The sequence below is a fragment of the Mus musculus genome, chromosome 9 (assembly GCF_000001635.26).
Source record: "Mus musculus strain C57BL/6J chromosome 9, GRCm38.p6 C57BL/6J".
Classification (NCBI taxonomy): domain Eukaryota; kingdom Metazoa; phylum Chordata; class Mammalia; order Rodentia; family Muridae; genus Mus; species Mus musculus.
The window spans coordinates 34,953,051-34,971,949 of NC_000075.6; the positions used below are offsets into that span (position 1 = coordinate 34,953,051).

General features: G+C 47.7%; 1 protein-coding gene and 1 long non-coding RNA gene across 19 annotated transcripts in view; one reads left to right on the forward strand and one right to left on the reverse strand.

Annotated features, from left to right (window-relative positions):
* Kirrel3 (kirre like nephrin family adhesion molecule 3) overlaps nucleotides 1-18,899 on the forward strand; it is a 554,955-nt gene that overhangs the window by 467,198 nt on the left and 68,858 nt on the right. The gene's annotated exons all lie outside the window — the stretch shown is intronic.
* Kirrel3os overlaps nucleotides 1-18,899 on the reverse strand; it is an 89,466-nt gene that overhangs the window by 34,821 nt on the left and 35,746 nt on the right. For all 5 annotated transcript variants that reach the window (XR_003948304.1, XR_003948306.1, XR_003948305.1 and 2 more), the window contains one exon: nucleotides 4,809-4,939. This is a non-coding gene — a long non-coding RNA (kirre like nephrin family adhesion molecule 3, opposite strand). The remainder of the gene's footprint in view (nucleotides 1-4,808; nucleotides 4,940-18,899) is intronic.

The following is an 18,899-nucleotide window of genomic DNA, read 5'->3' on the forward strand; positions in this document are numbered from 1 at the left end:
TACATAGACAAATACATGTGTGTCCCTGATATACATACACAGGTACATGTGCATCCCTGCACACAGGGACTAAGAGTGCAGCTACATCATCAGTGTCCACCCAGTAGAAAATCGTGAGAATGTTGATAAAAGGGGTCAGTCATTGTTAGAAAATGGACCGGTTCTTGTGAGGTGACAAAGGTATTAACTCTTACCCTTTGTCAGGCCCAGAGAAGAAAGGGGCAGATAGAAAGCCAGTTAGTTCATCAGCTTGAGTCTGCTTCTCTATTGATTTCCCCCAATGACAAATGAAATGCGGAGACAGAGTCACTGCGGATAGGAGTAGAGCAGGAATATCATGCCACACACGAATGAACTGTCCCTTTCCTGTCCTGGCATTCCTGGTGTCAGCCCTGGGACTCTGAGCCAGCCCAGGGTGAGTCTAGAAAGACTGAGTTGGACAGGGAGCCCTCTCAGGGCTAAAAATAGCTCATCGCTGCTCTGCTCTGACCTCAGCCCGGGCCTGAGATGAGGCTTTCATGGCAAATTATGGATTTAAAACTGGCAATGAATCCCCATTACAGCATGAAATGAGAAAGGAAAACGCCGTTCAACAGAAGCCTTTCCCTGGCGGCCAGCGGGCTGAGGGAGGGCGGGGCCTTAGGAAAGGTTTAGCGGCTAAGTTACACATCCACACACCCCCGCTCTGGGAGCAGACTCATGGAGGTCATAGACAAGGTGAGCGGGGACCTGGAAGAGTGGGCGGGGCCCCAACCTGAAGAGGGCATCCACTTCACACTAGGCCAAAACCAACAGAGGTGGGGGGGGGGGGATGCAATGCCCTGTGGCCAGAAGCCAGGTCCAGACAGTAACAGATTTTCTTTATCTTTTGAGGGGAGGTAGGCTGGCGGGAAGAGGATGCAGGTATGTATATGTGCATATGTGTGCAGCTTCATGCAGAAGCCAGAGGTCAAGGCTGACTATCTTGCTCCATCCGCTCCAGTTGTTTGTTTGTTTTTGAGGCAGGATCTCTCAATTAACTTGTTCTCACCAACTTAATTAAGGTGGCTGACTATGAGCTTCCAGGGACCCACCTGTTTCTTCATCCCCCCCATCCTCCTAACCCAGGGCTGTAGCTACAGATGTGCATACCCAGCTGTTTATGTGCTTGCTAGAAATCTGATCTCAGGTCATCAAGCCTGACCAGGACCCTTTATTAATTGAGCCAACTCTCCAGCATCCGGTGATTACTTTTATGTAGAAAAAAGATGACATGCTGTGAGTGGAGTGGCAGCTCTGTGGCTATGAATACTTGCTCTTATAGAGGCTCCATTCCTAAAATCTACATGGCAGCCTATAACCCTATGTAACTCCAGTTCCAGGGGATGTGGCGCCCTCTTCTGGTCTCTACAGACACCAGGCTTGCACACAATTCACATACGTACATGCAAGCAAAGCACATAAAAAATTTTAAGGAGAAGATATCTTGCTGCTTCTGGAGTGGGGATGGCCTCAGCTTTGTTACTGTGCTGCTTCGATTGGTCCAGCCATTTGCTTATGGGTATCTACGCTGCCTTTACAAGCTTCCCCAGGAATCGGTATAGCCCCTGAAGGCTCATACCATCCTCATACCACCCCTGCAGGCTCTAGGGATGGTCAACACAACCAGGAATTTTCTATTCTGCTCCAGCACACCACCAACACTGCAGATCCTTAACAGGCCCAGCTGAGCCTCATGTTTCCCTCCGCATCCAACATCAAGCCATTTACTCTGATATACTGACCTAAGGGTACCAGAAGAATTGCCATCACCTTGAGAATAGACACATAAGAACAACTGCAGGAAGTGTTGAGAGGTCGGAACAGCCTCATAGACACAGACCCAGTCCTTGGTTCTGGGATTTAAAGATATAAGGTATATACTAAATGCATATTTAAATGAAGAGGGGGAGGGGCTGGGAAGATGGCTCAGTGGTTAAATGCTTGCTGTGCAGATGTGAGGACCAGAGGTCTGATTCCTCAGGACCCACTTAAATGCTAACTGAGGGTGGTGTTTCATCTGTAATTCCAGCCTTGGAAAGCAGAGACAGGGATTCCCCACAGCAAGTTGGCTAGTAAGACTACCCATATCAGTGAGCTCTGGGCTTGATTGAGAGACCCTGCCTCGTTGAATATGATGGAAGAACAGAGAGATCTAGACCAATTCCCAACACCAACCTCTGGTGTTGAATACACAAGCCAAATGTCTGAATTCCCATACACAGGTGTGCCCACACACGTGTAAACACACGTGAGAAAAGAAAAAAATTAAGGGGGGAACTTTAAGTTGCTACAGAGACGACTTGGTGGGGAGAAGCTCCCTCTCAAATATTTGAAGAAGGAAAATAGATTTATTTCACAGAGCTCAAGAGCGGAACCAGGCTGGGCAGGATGTGTTTTGTCTTAGCAATTAAAACTGAGAGTCTGAGCTTAGTGAAGTGGTATGCGCTCTGTCTCTTGGAAGATTCAAGCAGACACTGAGTTTCCCATGTGCCTGTTTCTACAGGGACAAAGTGAATTTATCCACAAATGGAGAATCTTATCCCGGGGCAGAGCTCCAGGAACTGGGGGGCTGTTCTGAGGAGAAGACCTAGAGTCACATCAAGATGTCCCCCTCTAGCCAGTATCTCCACCACACAGTGTGCCATGGCTCTACAGATACAACTCTTCCCACCAGTAGAATATCAGCCTGGATCAAATGTCAGAGAAAATGTAAAGACACGGTGCTACCTCCAGGGTGGTAGCCTTGTTGCAAGGGGAGTCACAGACAGCAGAAGTCATTGAGTAACAACCAAACTCTGTTGTAGCCTGCAAACCCGTTAACAAGATCTTGATGTGCCGTGGGCATGTCACGATATGATCCAGAGCGTATAGACTGTTACAAGGGGAGTCAGAGCCTAATGTGACCTTGGTAATGTCAACCCCATACCATGCACACCAGCTGCAAAAATAACAGCATCCAAAGAGCATACTAAAAGGTCCAGACAGTGGCAGTGAAACACAGGGACCTCCCTAAAGGAATTCCATGGGACTCTAAGCTTGGACAGTTTCACATGTGGTTTAATATGGAGTGGGAAGGGCTTTCCACCAAGGTGAAAGGCAAGCTGAGATTTAGTGCGATTGTAACTGAGTGTGTCAAGGCTCCCGTCTGGAAAAAAAAAAAAAAAGGCATATATTGGGATGGTACAGGGCATGACAATGTGTCGGAGCAGGGGTGGCAACTTAATCAGAGCTGGCACCTTCTTCACCCATGCTTAAGACACTGGCATCCACTCACAGGAAGTTCTGATCATCACACCAGATTGCTGATAAGCATAGCAATAGGACCTAGCTTCAAACTTCCATCCCCAAATCTGTTGCTCCCAGACCTCAGGCAGCTGCCCCTGGTTATGCGCCACTGGGCACATCATCTGTCCACAGAAATGGCAGGCTCTCAGCTGGTTCTGAGTGGAGAAAAAAACAAAGACAACTCCAGCTAGTTCCTCTGTATGCCTTCCAGAGCCCCATTAGTTCACATGTGAGCATTCCCTCACCCTCTTGCCAACTCTATCAGGCAGGCCCGTGTCACCAGAGAGGCCCTTTACGATGCCTAAGCTCACAGAAGAAAGTTCAAGAGCCAGAATCGAAACTGGCCCTCTCCAAATGCTGTGCAGACTCACAACTGCCTGTCTCCCACATGCAATCATGGATGGTGGCTAGGACTCCATCCAGCAACTGGGTGCTGTAGAGGCCTTTCAGAACCCTCACAGCATCTCTGGGCCCACAGAGCCAGAGTTTTATCCTGGACAGTTCACTAAAGGTTCCAGGTAACTAAAGGGCCCTTCCTGGCAGGTTCTGTCCCTCAGTGCACCTGGAAGCTAGACAGTCACATCAACTTCCTATCCCCTTGAGTCCCATTGATGGCTGCTTCCTTCTCTTCTTGCCACATCTCTCATGGCTTGACTGCTGCCCTGGCTATATGGGCAGGTTTTTCACAGGCCCAAAAAACTCACGCACACAGCTGCCCCCTTCTCACAAGAATAAACAGCTGAGCCCTACAACCTGAGAAGACTGACAAAACATTTGCCTTTTCACAAAGCGGTCAAATGTGTATATAAAGAAAGGTCTTCCCATATATAAATATGTTAGGAAAGACTAGGATATCACACAGATGGCATCTGGTGATGGTGGTGATGAGAAAGAAGGGTGAGAACCATACACCTTCTCCAGAGAAGCTGGCTCTCCTCTAACCCAAACACACCACTTCTGTCACTCTCTGCTCACTTCCCCCGACACACAGACACTAGGATACTGGAGATAACCCATTTTACAGATGGATCAATTGAGGCCAAAGTCTTCCTCTCAGAGTTCTGCATCCACAAAAGTATCTGAAATTATTGCATCTGTATACAGGCTTTTTTCTTGTCCTTATTCCCTAAATAATACAGTGTAATGGGTGTCCACGTGGCATGTACATTGCATGGTGAGTGGCCTACAGAGGGTATACACAGGATATACATGACTATCATGTCGTTTCATATAATGGGCATGAGCATCCATGAATTTTGATATCCAAGAGAACATTTTGTCAAACATTTCCTAATTATTCTGTTCCTTTTGGTGTTATAGAATTATTTTCTTAACCCCATTTTCAAATTGTTCGTTGCTAGTAAAGAAATATAATTGGTTTTGTATAGATGGAGTCACTTGTCAATAAACCCCTTCATCTGCTAAAAATGCATTTAATACGCCTGAGCTGCCAAACATCCTCGCTTAGCCACATGGTGCATTGTAGAGGAATAGTCACATACCTTCACTAACATGGGCTGCTTGGAAACTATGGCTCACTGCCCAGCCTCTTGAGAGTGTGGAACCACATCCGCCAGCCCAGGAAAAGACAACTCAAAACGCAGTTTGCCCTGGATGCAAGTTGCTTTCACACCTTCATCAAACGGAAAAAAGGAAAAAAATCATTAGTTGAACCATCATCCTGTAAGCCCTATGTACATGGAGCTTGGATCCTGTGACCTTGCTGACTATTTTTTTTTAATCTAACTGATTTTTTTTCTGAATTCTATAAGATTTTCTGCATACAGAATCATCTTGTATGCACATAAAAACTGCTTAAATCTTTCCTGTTCTGCAGACTTTCATCCTTATTGTACCAGCCACAACTTCCAGTCCAATGCTTAAATGCAAGTGGTGAGAACAGACACTCTGGCTTGGTTTCCAAGATTACAGAAAATCATCCCACCACACTATGTCATGCCAGCTGAATGGTTTCCATCCACGCTGGGAAGCAGGTTGAAGTGCCCATATGTTCCTACTTTGTTGAGATGGTTTTTTATTTAATTTTTAACTGACATACAAAGCTGGGCATGTTCGTGGGGTACAATATGATGCTTCAAAACATGCATATGTTATACAGTGATCAAAGGTAATTAGCATATCCACCACCTCAAATATTCAGAATCTCTTTGTGTCAAGAGCATTGGTATCCCCTGGTCTAGCTATATTAAAATGGGCATGACAGTATTGCTAACCATGGTCACCCTGTGTAACATGACACCAGAATTTGTTTGTCCTAGCAAATTATAACTCTATACTAATGAGTACTCCGTTGAGAGTCATTGTCTTAAGTAGTGTCAGATTCTGTGACGTGCTTTTCTGCTTTCTTAACATGATCATATGGAGTTCGCTCCTTATTCTACTAATGTGCTCTATTAATTGGATATTGCCCAACAACCCTTCAATTATCAGGATGAGAGCATCCTATTTGGTCACTGTGTGGTGCGTCTTATGTTTGCTAACTCTTTGTTGAGTAGTTTTCATCTATATTCATGATGGACATCAGCCACTAGCTCCTTTTTCCTGTAATATCCTCATCTGTCTTTAGAATCTGAGTGTTTACTGGTCTTGTAGAATGAGTGCAAAGTTCCCCTCTTCTGTTTTTTTGGGGTTTTTTGGGTTTTTTTGAAAATTTCATGAAGGAGTGGTTCTAGTTACTAGAATTCATCAGTAAAGATATCTAAGTTCAGGGCTGCTGTTATGGAAAGACTTTCATTATTAATTTAATTTCTCTATTTGATTTGGCCAATTCAGACTCCTGTTTGGAATTTAGCCTTTGTGCAAAGGCTTGTGGAAGGGAAGGAGTTAGTTGTCAATCTTGGAGCCAAATCCACCTCCCAACCCCAGTCTTGAAAGCAGCAGAGATGCAAAAGGATTCTTAACAGAGGGGAAAACAGGATCTCTCTCTCTCTCTGTGTCTCTCTGTCTCTCTCCCCCTCTCTCTGTCTCTGTCTGTCTCTTTCTCTGTCTCTGTCTCTGTCTCTGTCTCTCTCTCTCTCTCTCTCTCCACACACACACACACACACACACACAAACACACACACTGGGTTGGGAACAGATTGTAAGAGGATGGAGGGAGACCTATGGAGAGGCTGCCATGGTCAGTGAGACCAGGACAGTGTGGAGATGCAGAGCTGATATTCAAGAAAGGAACCCAGCTTGTTGCCAACGTTTCTGTCATGGGCCTTTCAGCTCCATTAAATGGTATGCAAAAATTCAGAATGCTTGCAAACATTTCTGAGACCAGCTCTACATTCTCACCCCCTAAAATTTAAGAATGATTGCTCTAGATCAATATGTTGGCTAGTCCAGGCAGCTGGGACAAACACCAAGCTGTGGGTGACTTAATTATTTATTCTGCACAGTTCTGAAGTTGGTCTTCATTCTACCAACAGGGCACCAGTCAGGCTAGGTTCTCCCGAGCACTTGCTTTAGGTCCCTACTAGTCCTTTCCTGGGGCATGACCACAGACAAACACAAACTAAAACACTTCTTCTACTGGGGACACTAACACCATTGAGAGAAGACTGACTACTGCTCTCATGATATCATCTAACTCGGATTTCTTCCCAAATGCCTCATCTGTAAACTTTGTTCCGTTGAACGTTGGGATTTGAGCATCTGTATGTGGCCACACCACCCTGCACCCACTAGATTTCATCTCACTTTGGAAGCTAAGCAGGGCTGGACCTGATTTGGACTTGGATGGAAGAGTTTTAACATATGAGTTGGGGTTCAGGGTACCCATAGACAATCAACCCACAGTAGTCCACCTCTGCAGTTTGGGGGAACTGTGGTTTGGAAAGGTTGAAGTACTGCCTCACATCCTCCTAACTAAGTGGATATAGAGAGCCAGAGCTGTTCAACAGCTGTATGCCCTGCAGTGGGAAATTTCCTCATGGGATGTACAATCAGAACCCCTCCGCCTAAACCAATGAGACCCGTCTCCCCGACTTGGGTACAGAGAGGGCAGGTACACCAGCTTGGCTCCTGTTCCTCTTCCAGCCTCCAGTACCCACCTTCCTCCCAGGCTAGGACCCCACGTCGATGTCCACATCACCTGGACAGCTGCTGCCATCACTCACTGGCATCAAACCCCAACCTTTCCCGGGAGGTCTAAGAGCAGGCCTGCCACCAGCCCAGCACCCTTTGCACTCAAGAGCTCGGCAAAGCTATTACTTATCTGCCTACGAAAATGAGAGTCCTTGTTATTATCTATATGGCAATCTTATCTAAACAGATTTGGGTGGCAAGAACAGAGAGGAAAATAATTAAAGGGGGAGGAGGTGAAATGTTGACATTATTATTATTTAAGTGCTGCAAAGCTTTTAGTTTGTGTTTTTATACCGGTGACACCAAGGAGGGGCGGGGTTGGAGGGGAATCAGCTGGGCCGATTATCTAAGCTGCACACCCGCTCACCCCTCTGCCTCACTGCCTGTAAATCTTATTAAACAGCTTCCATTGGCAAGACAGAAAAATAATTAAGGCAAAGGTGGGCGAAATGTTGATGTTATTACTGCAATGCAATGGCCTGATCAGCTTCTACACCAATGAAATGCAACGGAGGGAAATCGGTTTGCAAGATTTCCTTTCTGTGGTGCTAAATGGAGCCTCAGGAAGCTGCGTTCGGAGCAGAGAACAGTGACAGGCCAGGAACGGTTCCAACCCTGTGTCCGTCTCTTACGAGCCTTTAAGCCTACAATTTACCTTTTGACTGTGTTCTATTTTCTCACAAATCCTTTATTTCCCACTTACTGAGTGACTAGAGACACCACACCAAAGAGAGAAAGGAAGAGAGTGAGTCTCCAGCCGCTGGTCTTAAAATCCCATAACTGAAAACGGTTCTCCGGGGGAGACGGTTTTAACACTCACTGGAAGCCAGGGCTTAATTGAATTACTTTTCCTCCAACGTGTGCACTTCTGACCACACCCATCTTGGCCTGCCAAGGGGCATGAAGGGGGTTATCAAGACAGCCCCAGGCTCATACTGCCCGTTCGAGAGCTGTCTTTCCCATAGACATGCAGGTCGAATGAGGCAGGGGTCAGGCATATTCTGTACGAGGCAGCGGGGTTTTGCAGCTGAGTCGTGCACCTATGGCCTCACTTTCTAAGTGGGGACCACCGTTCGAATGGCTGAACCTAGCTTCATGAGCCGCAGCTGGCAACTAGCAGGCCAGAGAGCAAGCTCAGAGATGGGGCTGGTTAGCTCCCCAAGTGTCGTTAGAGTTTTTTTACAGTGATTGCCAACATTTAAGACTCTGGGGCTTTTGTATGAAAATTCAGACCTCTGGTTTCTCTTGCAAAGCCTTGGCAGTAGTAGGCTGATTTGCCTCTTTGGCAGCCATCATATAATGCCTGTTCCCTCTGGCAGATGTGATGTTCTAGTCCCTTCCCACCCCTGACCATGGCTTACCATGACTGCAGCATGCATACGTGTCACCAAGTTAGGGTGGTACCTCTGATCTCACCCACCCTTCAGCAAGATCACATCATAGGTGAGGATAAACTGAAAACAGAGCAGGAAAAGGGGTTGTGGGATGGCAGAGACAAATGGCGCCCTGTTGTGCCAGGGGAGATGGCAAGGGCAGGCAGGCTTTAAAGAGATTGTAGGTGAGGTATGAGCATGACTGGAATTTGGACAAATTAATCGAATTGTCATGGGTGAGTGGGCACAAGTTTCTCTCTGTTAACAGCTGTTCTGGTTTAAAGAGCCCAGGATTTGGAATTGAACTTCCCGAATCCGTATCCTAGCTAGGAAATGCTCCATGCAACGTATGTGTAAGAAGAACCCAGGAAGAGCTGGGGTGGTTCACCGCTATTTCACCTTCCCAGGAAGGAGGAAAAGTGGTTTGCAGGGTATGTGTGAAGATACAAACTAGTACCCATCTGGAAATGCACATCTACAGATCGCCCTATGTGTCCCTGCCTCCCCGACACCCCCATATAAGCTTTCTTAGCCTCTAAGACCCACCTGGATCCTCTAGTGATGCAAGATGGAGGAAGGCCATGGGCTTACGACCATACTCAGCCATTCACACTTGAGCCAGAGCCAGACTAGCTTCACAGTCTGCCCACCAAGCTGCCATCTGTAGCCTCAGCCACTTCCCTAGGAGTCCACAGGTGAGCAGAGACAAGTAGGGGAGGCTCCTACTGATTCCTAGCAGTGCCTTTGTGCTAGGTATGCCCTGTCTTGGGCACAAGGCTCATAGTTACGACCCATAGGAAAGCTCAAAGATGTTTCTTTCAAAGGTTGCAGATGGCAGAACTGGGGTCAGGTGCAGATCCAAACAGGTGTGCAGAACTGGCAACAACCAGCCCAAAGGATCTAAACGAGGTAAAGTTTTATACCTCTACTCCTGACATGGTGCAGGAGTAATGTTCCCTGTTATAACATCTTATATTCTGGTCAAAGGAGTTAATGAGACCAACATGACCACACCACCACAAAGGGAAAAAAATAAGAATGCAAGAAAAATAAAGCCCATGAATTTTGTTTTCAACCAAATCAAAGAGGGTCACTGGTCTAACCTGTCACCACAAAGGCTTGGGGTCTAGCCTTTCCACACTGCTGTAGCAGTGAGTTCTCCAAAGGCTACGGGCTGAGTTGCACTGCAGTAGCCACTGGCCACCAAGGGCTCTTTAAATTTAAGTGTGAATGAATTCAGGTTCAGCTTAAAATGCAGCCCCTCTCCATTGCACCAGCCTTGTTCGGTGCTAAAAACCCAAATGGCTTTGGCAAAGCTGGTTTAAGTGGGATTTCAGCATTCCTGAGTCCTCTAGTGGAAAGCAGTTAATCACACCATAGCAAGCCAATAGCATGCAATGAGGAGGCAGGCTGGAGAGTTAGGCCTGAGAGAGAACAAGGTGGTCTAAAGCATTAGTGCCAATGCCAGCATGCAGTTGGTGGATAGCAGCTTCTAATTAACTGGTATTCAGTCAGTTATTCTCCTGGTCTGTGTTAAATCCCTACTGTGTGCATTGTACCAGATGAGAGGGAGAGATGCAGAGATAGTCACACATCCTCTGTGCACTTGGTGTCTTTAGTCCGGAGGGGAGGGAGGAGCCATATCACCACATGATATCACAGGAGGCAGAAGAGCACCTAGAATTGTCCATACAAATGCTAAGGAGGCATCAGATCTGCTAAGGAGGTCTAAGAAACCTTCCAGAAGCAACAGCTTATGAACATCTCCAGGTGGATGAGGGGAACTTGATGGCTGGAGGATAAAATCCCATCACAGTGACTTGAGCAAAAGCCCAACTAGCAAACGCCATTGTTTCTGAGGGTGTTTGCCAGTGCAGTGGGTGTTGGGACTGACAGAGAATCAGAATCAGAGGAAAGGGCCTTGAGCCATGCTAAGGAGTCTGAGCCAGGCAGGCAGTGGGGAGTCGTGGTTGGTGCCCAATGTGATAATGGATTCAGTGGTGTCCAGGATGGAGCCGTGCAGGATGCAGGACCTGGGATATAAGGACAGGAAGTGCTGGGTAATTCATTTCTGGCTAACAGAAGTAGGATGAGCCCAAGCTTGCACAGATACTTGCTAGAGGCAAAAGAAAGAGATGGTCCTGGAGCAAGAGGCATGAACCAGTGCAAGAGGGCCCTTCCATCTGATTTCGTCAGGGCGTTCATAGCAATGCCTTTAACCCGGTTGAGTCCAGCAGTGGCTCTAGCAGAAGTATCCCCATGCTGTGCTACGCAATGTTCAGGGTTGTTTTTGATGTTCCAGAAATTTCCAAGCCTCTATGTCCTGATGCCCTGAATAAATGAACTGATGGAGGGACTCCATGGTCACTGTAGAGGAGAGAGAAGGCCTCACCTTGGACATACATGGAGAAAGCATGCCTCATGGGGCCTGAAAACAGGAACACTCACCCACCAGCCCAGTTCCCCAAGCTGCTCTCTCTGGCTCTGTCTCCTTCGCTTACAGAAGGTCGGGGATGAGATATGAGGTAGTACTACCCTCACAAGCCCCCTGTTCCATGGCACTCAGCATGCCCCGGAGACCATTAGCACCTCTCGGGGAATATTTAACTGAAAACAATTTCTAGTCGGGATCTGTTATAATTACTAATTAGATCTGATTATAATTATCTTTCGCTGCCATCCTTTACCTGACACGCGGGGTAGTGCGACGCCTGGCAACAATTAGCAGCAAGTCTTTCCTGATACACTGGATGATTAGAGACACAATTGCAGGGTCGGGGGGAAGAACCTGGCTTATTAAAGGGAGGCCACTGTTTACCGAGGAATGTTGTGAACAAATTAGATTAAATTAATGAGAAGAAACTTGGAGAGAGGAGATGGGCTTTTTATTTTTTCTTTTTTGTCTCTGCTGATGACATCATTTGGGGGAAGGGGCTCTGTTCCCCTTTATGGTCCCCTTCTGTAACTAACCTCAGGCCTTCAAGGTTTGGGAGCCACCATCATTCGGCTAGCCCAGTCAGAGACCACTGCAATACAGTGGACCACATACGCAGTGTTATTCACTCTGTGGCTTTGGACAAGTGGCTTTGGACATGTTTGTATGAGAAAGAAGACAGTGTAAGCTAGATGCTATAGCCAATTATCTGCATGATCTCTGGGAGGGTGAAGAAAAATGTGGTGTACATAAAACAGGCCTACAAGCTTTCTTGGGGCAGAGAAAATAGGCATTTTGCAGTCTCTGGGTTCAGCTCCAAGACTGACAGAAATGGTAACTAAAGGAAGGCTTGCAGGAAGCCCCTCCCCCATGCCATTAAGGGGCTTCTCCCTCTCCAAGAGTGGCAGCTGCAAAAGAAAGGCTAACCAAGGCAGACCATCCCCCAGCAGACACACTCCCTGTGCGTGCCAGTGGGGCTTCATCAGTAAATTAAATCAGGGACTTTCCAATTAGTGTTCACTGTGAAGAGAGAAAGCTGGAAGCCTGCCGTGCATCCCAGGGAAAGTCAGCTCACCTCGCTAACCCCGAGCATCTCTGTCCATAAAAACTGCAGAGTGGACTCTGAGCTAATGCTGAAAAGCAGAGGAAAGATCCAGTCACTCTTGGGGACAGGGCCACATGGCTGTTGAGTTGTCAAAGTGGTCACTGTAGCCTGACAGATTGGGGGAAGGGGGAAGAGAGAGAATGAATGAATGAATGAATGAATGAGACTGTTGGTCTGGACTAACAGTGAAGTATCCTTGCTGCCACATGCAAGAGGGGCCAGGGCCATACCAAAGTCCATTTTCCTCCCCAGTGTGGTGCCTATACTGGGAGATATCACAAGCACACCCGGAGCTGCTAGGCAGGAGCTGCACCACACTGAATAATCTTTTCAACACAAGGCTTTAGGGCATATCTAAGTTACTTTTCTGTCGCTGTGATAAAATACCATGAACAAGACAACGTATTAAAAAAAAAAGAAACATTTAATTGGGGGCTCACAGTTTCAGAGAGTTAGAGCCTATGGCTGTCATAGTGGAACACATGGTAATAAGCAGGCACGCATGGGGCTTGAGCAATAGCGTTGAGCTCACATCTTGATGCAGAGAAAGCTGGCTGGAAATGGTGTGTGCTTTTGAAACCTCAGTGACGCATCTCCTCCAACAAAGCCATACCTCCTAAACCTTCCCAGACAACTCCACCAACTGAGGACCAAGTATTCAAATATATGAGCCTATGGGAGCCATCTTCATTCAAACTATCACAGGGGAGCTGACTTCTTACTTGGCTGCTTAGGGCTCCAAAGACCATGTGCAATTCCTACTTATGAACTTCCCAGAACAGGAGTGGTCTGCAGTGCATCTAAACCAGTGTTCTTCTCAAATATGAACAAGGAGGAAAGGAAGGTTCTGCAAAGCAGAGTAGGGTTTGCCTCAACCCTTCTCCCGTCATCCCTCTGAGTATGTCCATCCCTGTTCAGCCCTTTCTAACAGGTGATCTGCCTTGGTGACCCCCAAACCACAGCATTTTGTCACCAGAGTCTAAACATGAGTGTCTATGAGATACACACCTCACGCTTGCCCTTTCAGTGACCAGGGTCTTGGGCAGAAACCAAAGCAAAGGTTCCAAGTATTCCAATCCAATCTACTGGGCCTTGGAAGCCAGGAACTTAAGGGCAATTAATGTGCAAAGGTCTCGCACTCAGCTATGGTCTTGGCTGGTTAGACCAGCACCACCACACTGTCTCTCGGGTACTTGAGAGCAAACTTACAGAAACAGCATGTTCACAATCATGGATTCCCAAAAAGGCAGACATGTAGAGGCCTTGAGGACAACCCAGTATAGAAGCAGAGCTCCTCCCCTCCCTCAGGAGAATTATGTCTATCTCAAGACTTGCCCAGGTCTGCAGCTTCAAATCCCCAACTGCCTACACAAGCCTGATAACCTCTTCCCTGGGTGTTTACACCTAACTCAGCTTCTTCCACATGGAGCACTGCATCCCACCGCCACCCCAGTTCCACCAACCAGCTCCAGCCTGGCTTCAGCCTGCCTCCCCATCCTCCCTGGCCTTCGGAAGAGCCAGGGATGAGCATACGGATGCTCTTCTTTGTCATAGCACTAACTGCGCTTGTCCTGGGCATCTCTCCTCCAGCTAGATAGAGCCTTCGATAGTCAGAAACTGTGATTCTTTGTCCCTATATTTCCAAATCACACAATTCCTAGCCCTCCTTAGGAAGATCACTGAGCAAATGAATGATCTCCAAGGTCACCCACAAACTGAGGGAACCTCAACCTCGGCAGCAACACCCTGTATGCTCTGGAACCCAGAGTTGACCCTATTAGATGAAAAACTCCAGTAAATCTTGGGAGAGGGAAAGGAAGGCTCGGCGAGGAAGGATTTCCATCACACTTTCCCACACTAGCTTTGTTTCCTCCCCTCTCTCCTCCCTTCCTGCCTCACGTGGTCTTTGGAAGCCTTAGTTTTATCATTTGAAAAGAATGAGCCTAATGATAGCTGCCCATCCAAAAGTGTTGCTATGCAACAGGTGAGATCTGAACACGATCAATGCTTTATGAACTGGAAAGTTCTGAAAAGAAATCAGAGGCACTGTGTGGGGGTGTGGCTTATAGACACTGGCAGCATCCATCTCTGCCCAACTTTCCTCCAGGGACAACATATTGGTTCCTGGAATTAGCCATAGTGGTAGCAATCACAGCAGAGTAACTGAAAATGCCACAAAGCAGAGCTTGTTGGTTCCTTTTGGCATGCTTTGGTTTGGTTTGGTTGGCTTGACTTAACCTGATTCAGTTTGGTTTCACTCACTTGGGTTCAGAGAGCCAGTGTCCCAGCACAACTGCCAATATCTCAGCTGCTAGGGCCCTTTCTTAGACCTGGTCCTCCTAACTCTACTTTAGGAACAGGCATTCCCTCCTGCCTCTTGTTAGAAATGAACTAAGCCACCCTGAGCTCCAACAAAAGCAGGCTGGAGAACCCCCAAGCACGAGCTACCATGCTCCCTGATTAATGTCCTTTATTATAATCATCCTTCATTGGAAAGTAATCAAGAGCAGTGACAGCACAGTAGCTGACAACTGGAATAGTGCCCAGCCCAGAGAGACTGGAGATCTGCACGGCCACCTCCAAAGCAACCGCCCAAGCATGGGCCCCAAAGAACATACATCATCTTGACGGCCAGGACCACCCGAGAGGACAAGAGAGGGTGATGCTTGGCTCCAGGAGGACTGCTCTCCAGCTAGGCTCTGGCTGCAGCTTAAGCAAAGCTGGGGCATCTCTCAGCCACCCTGTGAGCCTAACAGGGTCCTAACAGCCTCCCTCCAGGAACGCCAGGTACATGAACTAAAACCATGCATATGAAAGCCATCAGAAGCATAAAGTGACAACCTGATGCACATCAGAGACCATAGGACATAGTGTGCGCTGAGACAGTTCCTATGGGGCTAATGTCCGGACACTCACATGCTGATAAGAAAACCAATGGTTAGGGAAAAATGGTTAGGGAAAGCCATTTTCCCCTTCCCTAAAGTTAGCAACTAAAGTGCCTGTATTAAGCACCTACTGTATGCCATGACCACCCTCAGCTAGGAATGTAACAATGAGTAGAAAAATATGATCTCACAGCTGCTTCTAACACAAGGAGACAGAAGGATGCTATCTTATGCTATAATGAGGGCCACAAACCCAAACACAAAAGACAAGGAGGTGAGAGGTGGCATGGTGCCAGATCATATGGATAATCAGATTAGACCTTTCTGAGTAACATGACCAGAGAGACCTGTGGAAGTTAAGGGTAAGCCAAGCAAGCATTTGGAGAAAGAATGGTTCCAGAAAGGCACTCCATGATACATGGGCCCTGAAACACTGTTCAGTAACAGCAAGGAAGCCTGTGTGACAAAGGTCACCTACAGGGCTCTGATGGGCCAGAAGTTGGCTCTGAGCTCTCCTTGTAGTCCTGATGTAACAGCAACAGGGATCCAGTCCTGCAGTGACACTCTGAGGACACAAGGCCACTTGATGCCTCATATTCATCATTCGATGCTGCTGTCCCTAATACGAGCAGCCAGATGGGCCCTACAAGAGCTCAGAGCTTCCTCTCAAGAGATGGCTCACTCATACACACAACCTCATACTGTCTAGACATGCTAACCCACACAGGCAGTGGTCAAGCTAACCCACATCAACACCACTCACATACCTACACTCACAGCAGTCACTTGATCCTCACACAGCATGGTCATGCTCATCTGCAGGCAGAGGTCCTGTGTCTCTCCCCCCCAACACACACACACACACACACACATACACACACTGGTTGTAGACAACCATGGTGCAGAGCAGTGGGAGGTTGAGGGAAGCAGTAAGGGCTGTGAATAGTCGGAGAGAGAAAGAGAAGACTGCAAATGAATAGTCAGGGTCTTCTAAACAAACAACACTGGGGTCTTAACAATGAGCCTTCCCAGAGTCTACCAGTGGGAGCAGAGGCCCTGGAAGTGAGACTCAGAGATCCTCCTAATAGGTAATTTTCTTTTCATGAACATTAAAGTAGTCTTAAGAGTATTAAAGCCAAAAGCCAGGCGTGGTGATGCACGCCTTTAATCCCAGCACTTGGGAGGCAGAGGCAGGTAGATTTCTGAGTTTGAGGCCAGCCTGGTCTACAAAGTGAGTTCCAGGACAGCCAGGGCTACACAGAAAAACCCTGTCTCAAAAAACAAAACAAAGCAAAAGAGTATTAAAGCCAATATATTAAAATTCAGAACCTTATTTTAAACTTAAGTATTGTGTTTACAGCAAAAATTGAATGAGCTAGTTCAGTTTTCCCAGCTAGAATGGTTGCAAAATTCACAATACCAATCCCACTTGCTAACCTCATTCCCACTGGAACCTTCTGTAGGTTTCACCCAATCAGATGACCCCCTTTAGCACCTACAGTGACTTCAGCTTTCTGCCTTCGTTTAATTGTGCTTTTTTTGTTGCTGTGAATTCTGGGGGTTTGGGGGGCAGCTGTTTTAAAAGTTTGTATTAGGACATGTATCTGCATTCCAGAGGTTAGGTGTGTGCTGTTAAATTTCATGCCTGAGACGAATGTCTCACTGTCTCCCCTGCTCCGAGCCTCAAGTAGAAGCAGAGATGTCAGGCTGCTGCCCATAGTCTGAACCAGAAAAGGATCTGAGGGTGGGTGTGTCTTGACTGGCAACTGGCAGTCATTGTTTGTGCAAATGGGGCATTGAAAACTATGAGCACAGGGCCTGAGGGAATCATGTGGACCTGTGACTCAGGCTCCAACTCAGATTCCCACTGTTTCTGGGTTAAGCAGTCTCTGCTTCCACTGAGCTGCCTCTGGGACATGGGGACAGAACAGACAGCTGAAGCATGCACCAGGACAAATGCCTGTCCCTTGCTACCCACAAATCACAGTATTAGGAAGTTCTGCTTTGTGTCTGACCTCATTCCTTCCTGCGCCCGTATTTTCCTGGTGTCACTCATTACTGAAAGGACAATGTCAGTGTCATACATGGAGGTAGGTCTCTGTTAGTTTTCTCGGTCACTTCTCCAGCAAGGGTGATGGGGAAGGTCAGGGAGTCTCCAAGTTGGCAGGGAAGAAGCCAGTCTCTCCTGCCAGCCCACCGAGCCACCAGGATGGTGATGGACAGGCACTGAAGCACAAGCCACAAGCAGGGAAGCCCTATTGGGAAGCTGTTAATTAGAGTTTGAAATGGAGTCAAAGAAACCGAGGGGTAAGGGAGTGGCCTTTTCCCCATAGCAGCCTGGCAGAGACTCCAGAAGCCTCAGACTATATCCTCCATGGCTGCCCCTCCCTTCTTAGCCCCTCCACCCACCTCTGCCCCTTTTCCTCTACAAACAGAAGCAACTTGCCAAGATCAGAGACTGACTCAGAGCAGGCCAGTGACTCTAGAAAAGCTAATGAGCACCCTACAAGTGAACAGAAGCTGAGGAGGACGCTGAGAAGCCACCAAATTCATCCCCCTGCCTCAGACTCCTGTTACCATGTAGCGTCCAACTCACCCCCAACAAACCAATAAGCGCTAGAGGGAAAAAAGGAGGGGTTGGGCCTCTCTCCCTTCTGCTGGGTTTCCAACAGTACTTGCTGCTGTCTAACTTGAGTCTTTTATGCTACATCCTAAGTCCACCTCCCTCTCCTATCAGTGAGGAGTAGACTGGACAGACAACGCTTCTCTATATAAAGACCACTCAGTGCCCAGATGCCCATCTGTAAGCTATTCGTGTATTTTATGAGCCATGAGGAAACTGAAGCATGCACGGGATGGGAAGGGGTTTTTGTCTCAAGGAAGGCAAGTAAGAAAATAGAAGTCTGATTCTGAATTCATCTCTTCAAATCGAACTTGCTGTGTGGACTTAGACATGTCACTTAAAGTTCCTGGGAAAATTTCCTGATCTATCCTAATCCAGATAGGAGAGGAAGTGTACTCCCTGCTGTCAACCACTCTGCCGCACCAGGAGCCTCTCTGTGGGATGCATGTGGGCAGGGTGCCCTTCGATGGCCTTATCTGATGAGAGAACATCGTGGGAAGGCCAAAGACCAGCCCTGAGGGAAGCAGAGAGGGGAGCCTTCATCCAGAGCCCCAGGATCTTGAGCTCACTCACAGCCTGCCTAACAGGAAGGGATGTGAGGAGCCCCCACATCTCCTGCAACTCTGTGCAAAGCCCCAAATCCTTCAGATGGCACTTCCTGTCCTGTCCACTCTCAGGGGTAGACACTAAAGTTCCCAGAAGTGACAGTCCACCTACAGCCCAAGAAGCAGTGCTCTGAGCACTCGGGTCCATCCTTGGGACTCAGGTTCAGGACAATCCCAGGTGCCCATTCTCTCTGCTGTGAGATGGACACGGTATCCACAGCTTTACCTCACTGTCCGAGGGGACACCTGGCAACCTACCAAGGGCAGGTGGCCAGTGGATTCTGCAGCATCTGTATATCACCCCTGTGTTGTAGCATTTGAATTACCTCCTCCCAACCGTGGGCTCAGGTAGAAAGCACAGGCTCTTCCTGTCTAGCCCAAAGCCTACTTCTGGCTTTGAGTGTTGGCTCACCATCTGGGCGGAGCTACTGAAGGCAGAACCACTGCCCAGGAGGAAAGAAGCCAGAGAGTAGGGA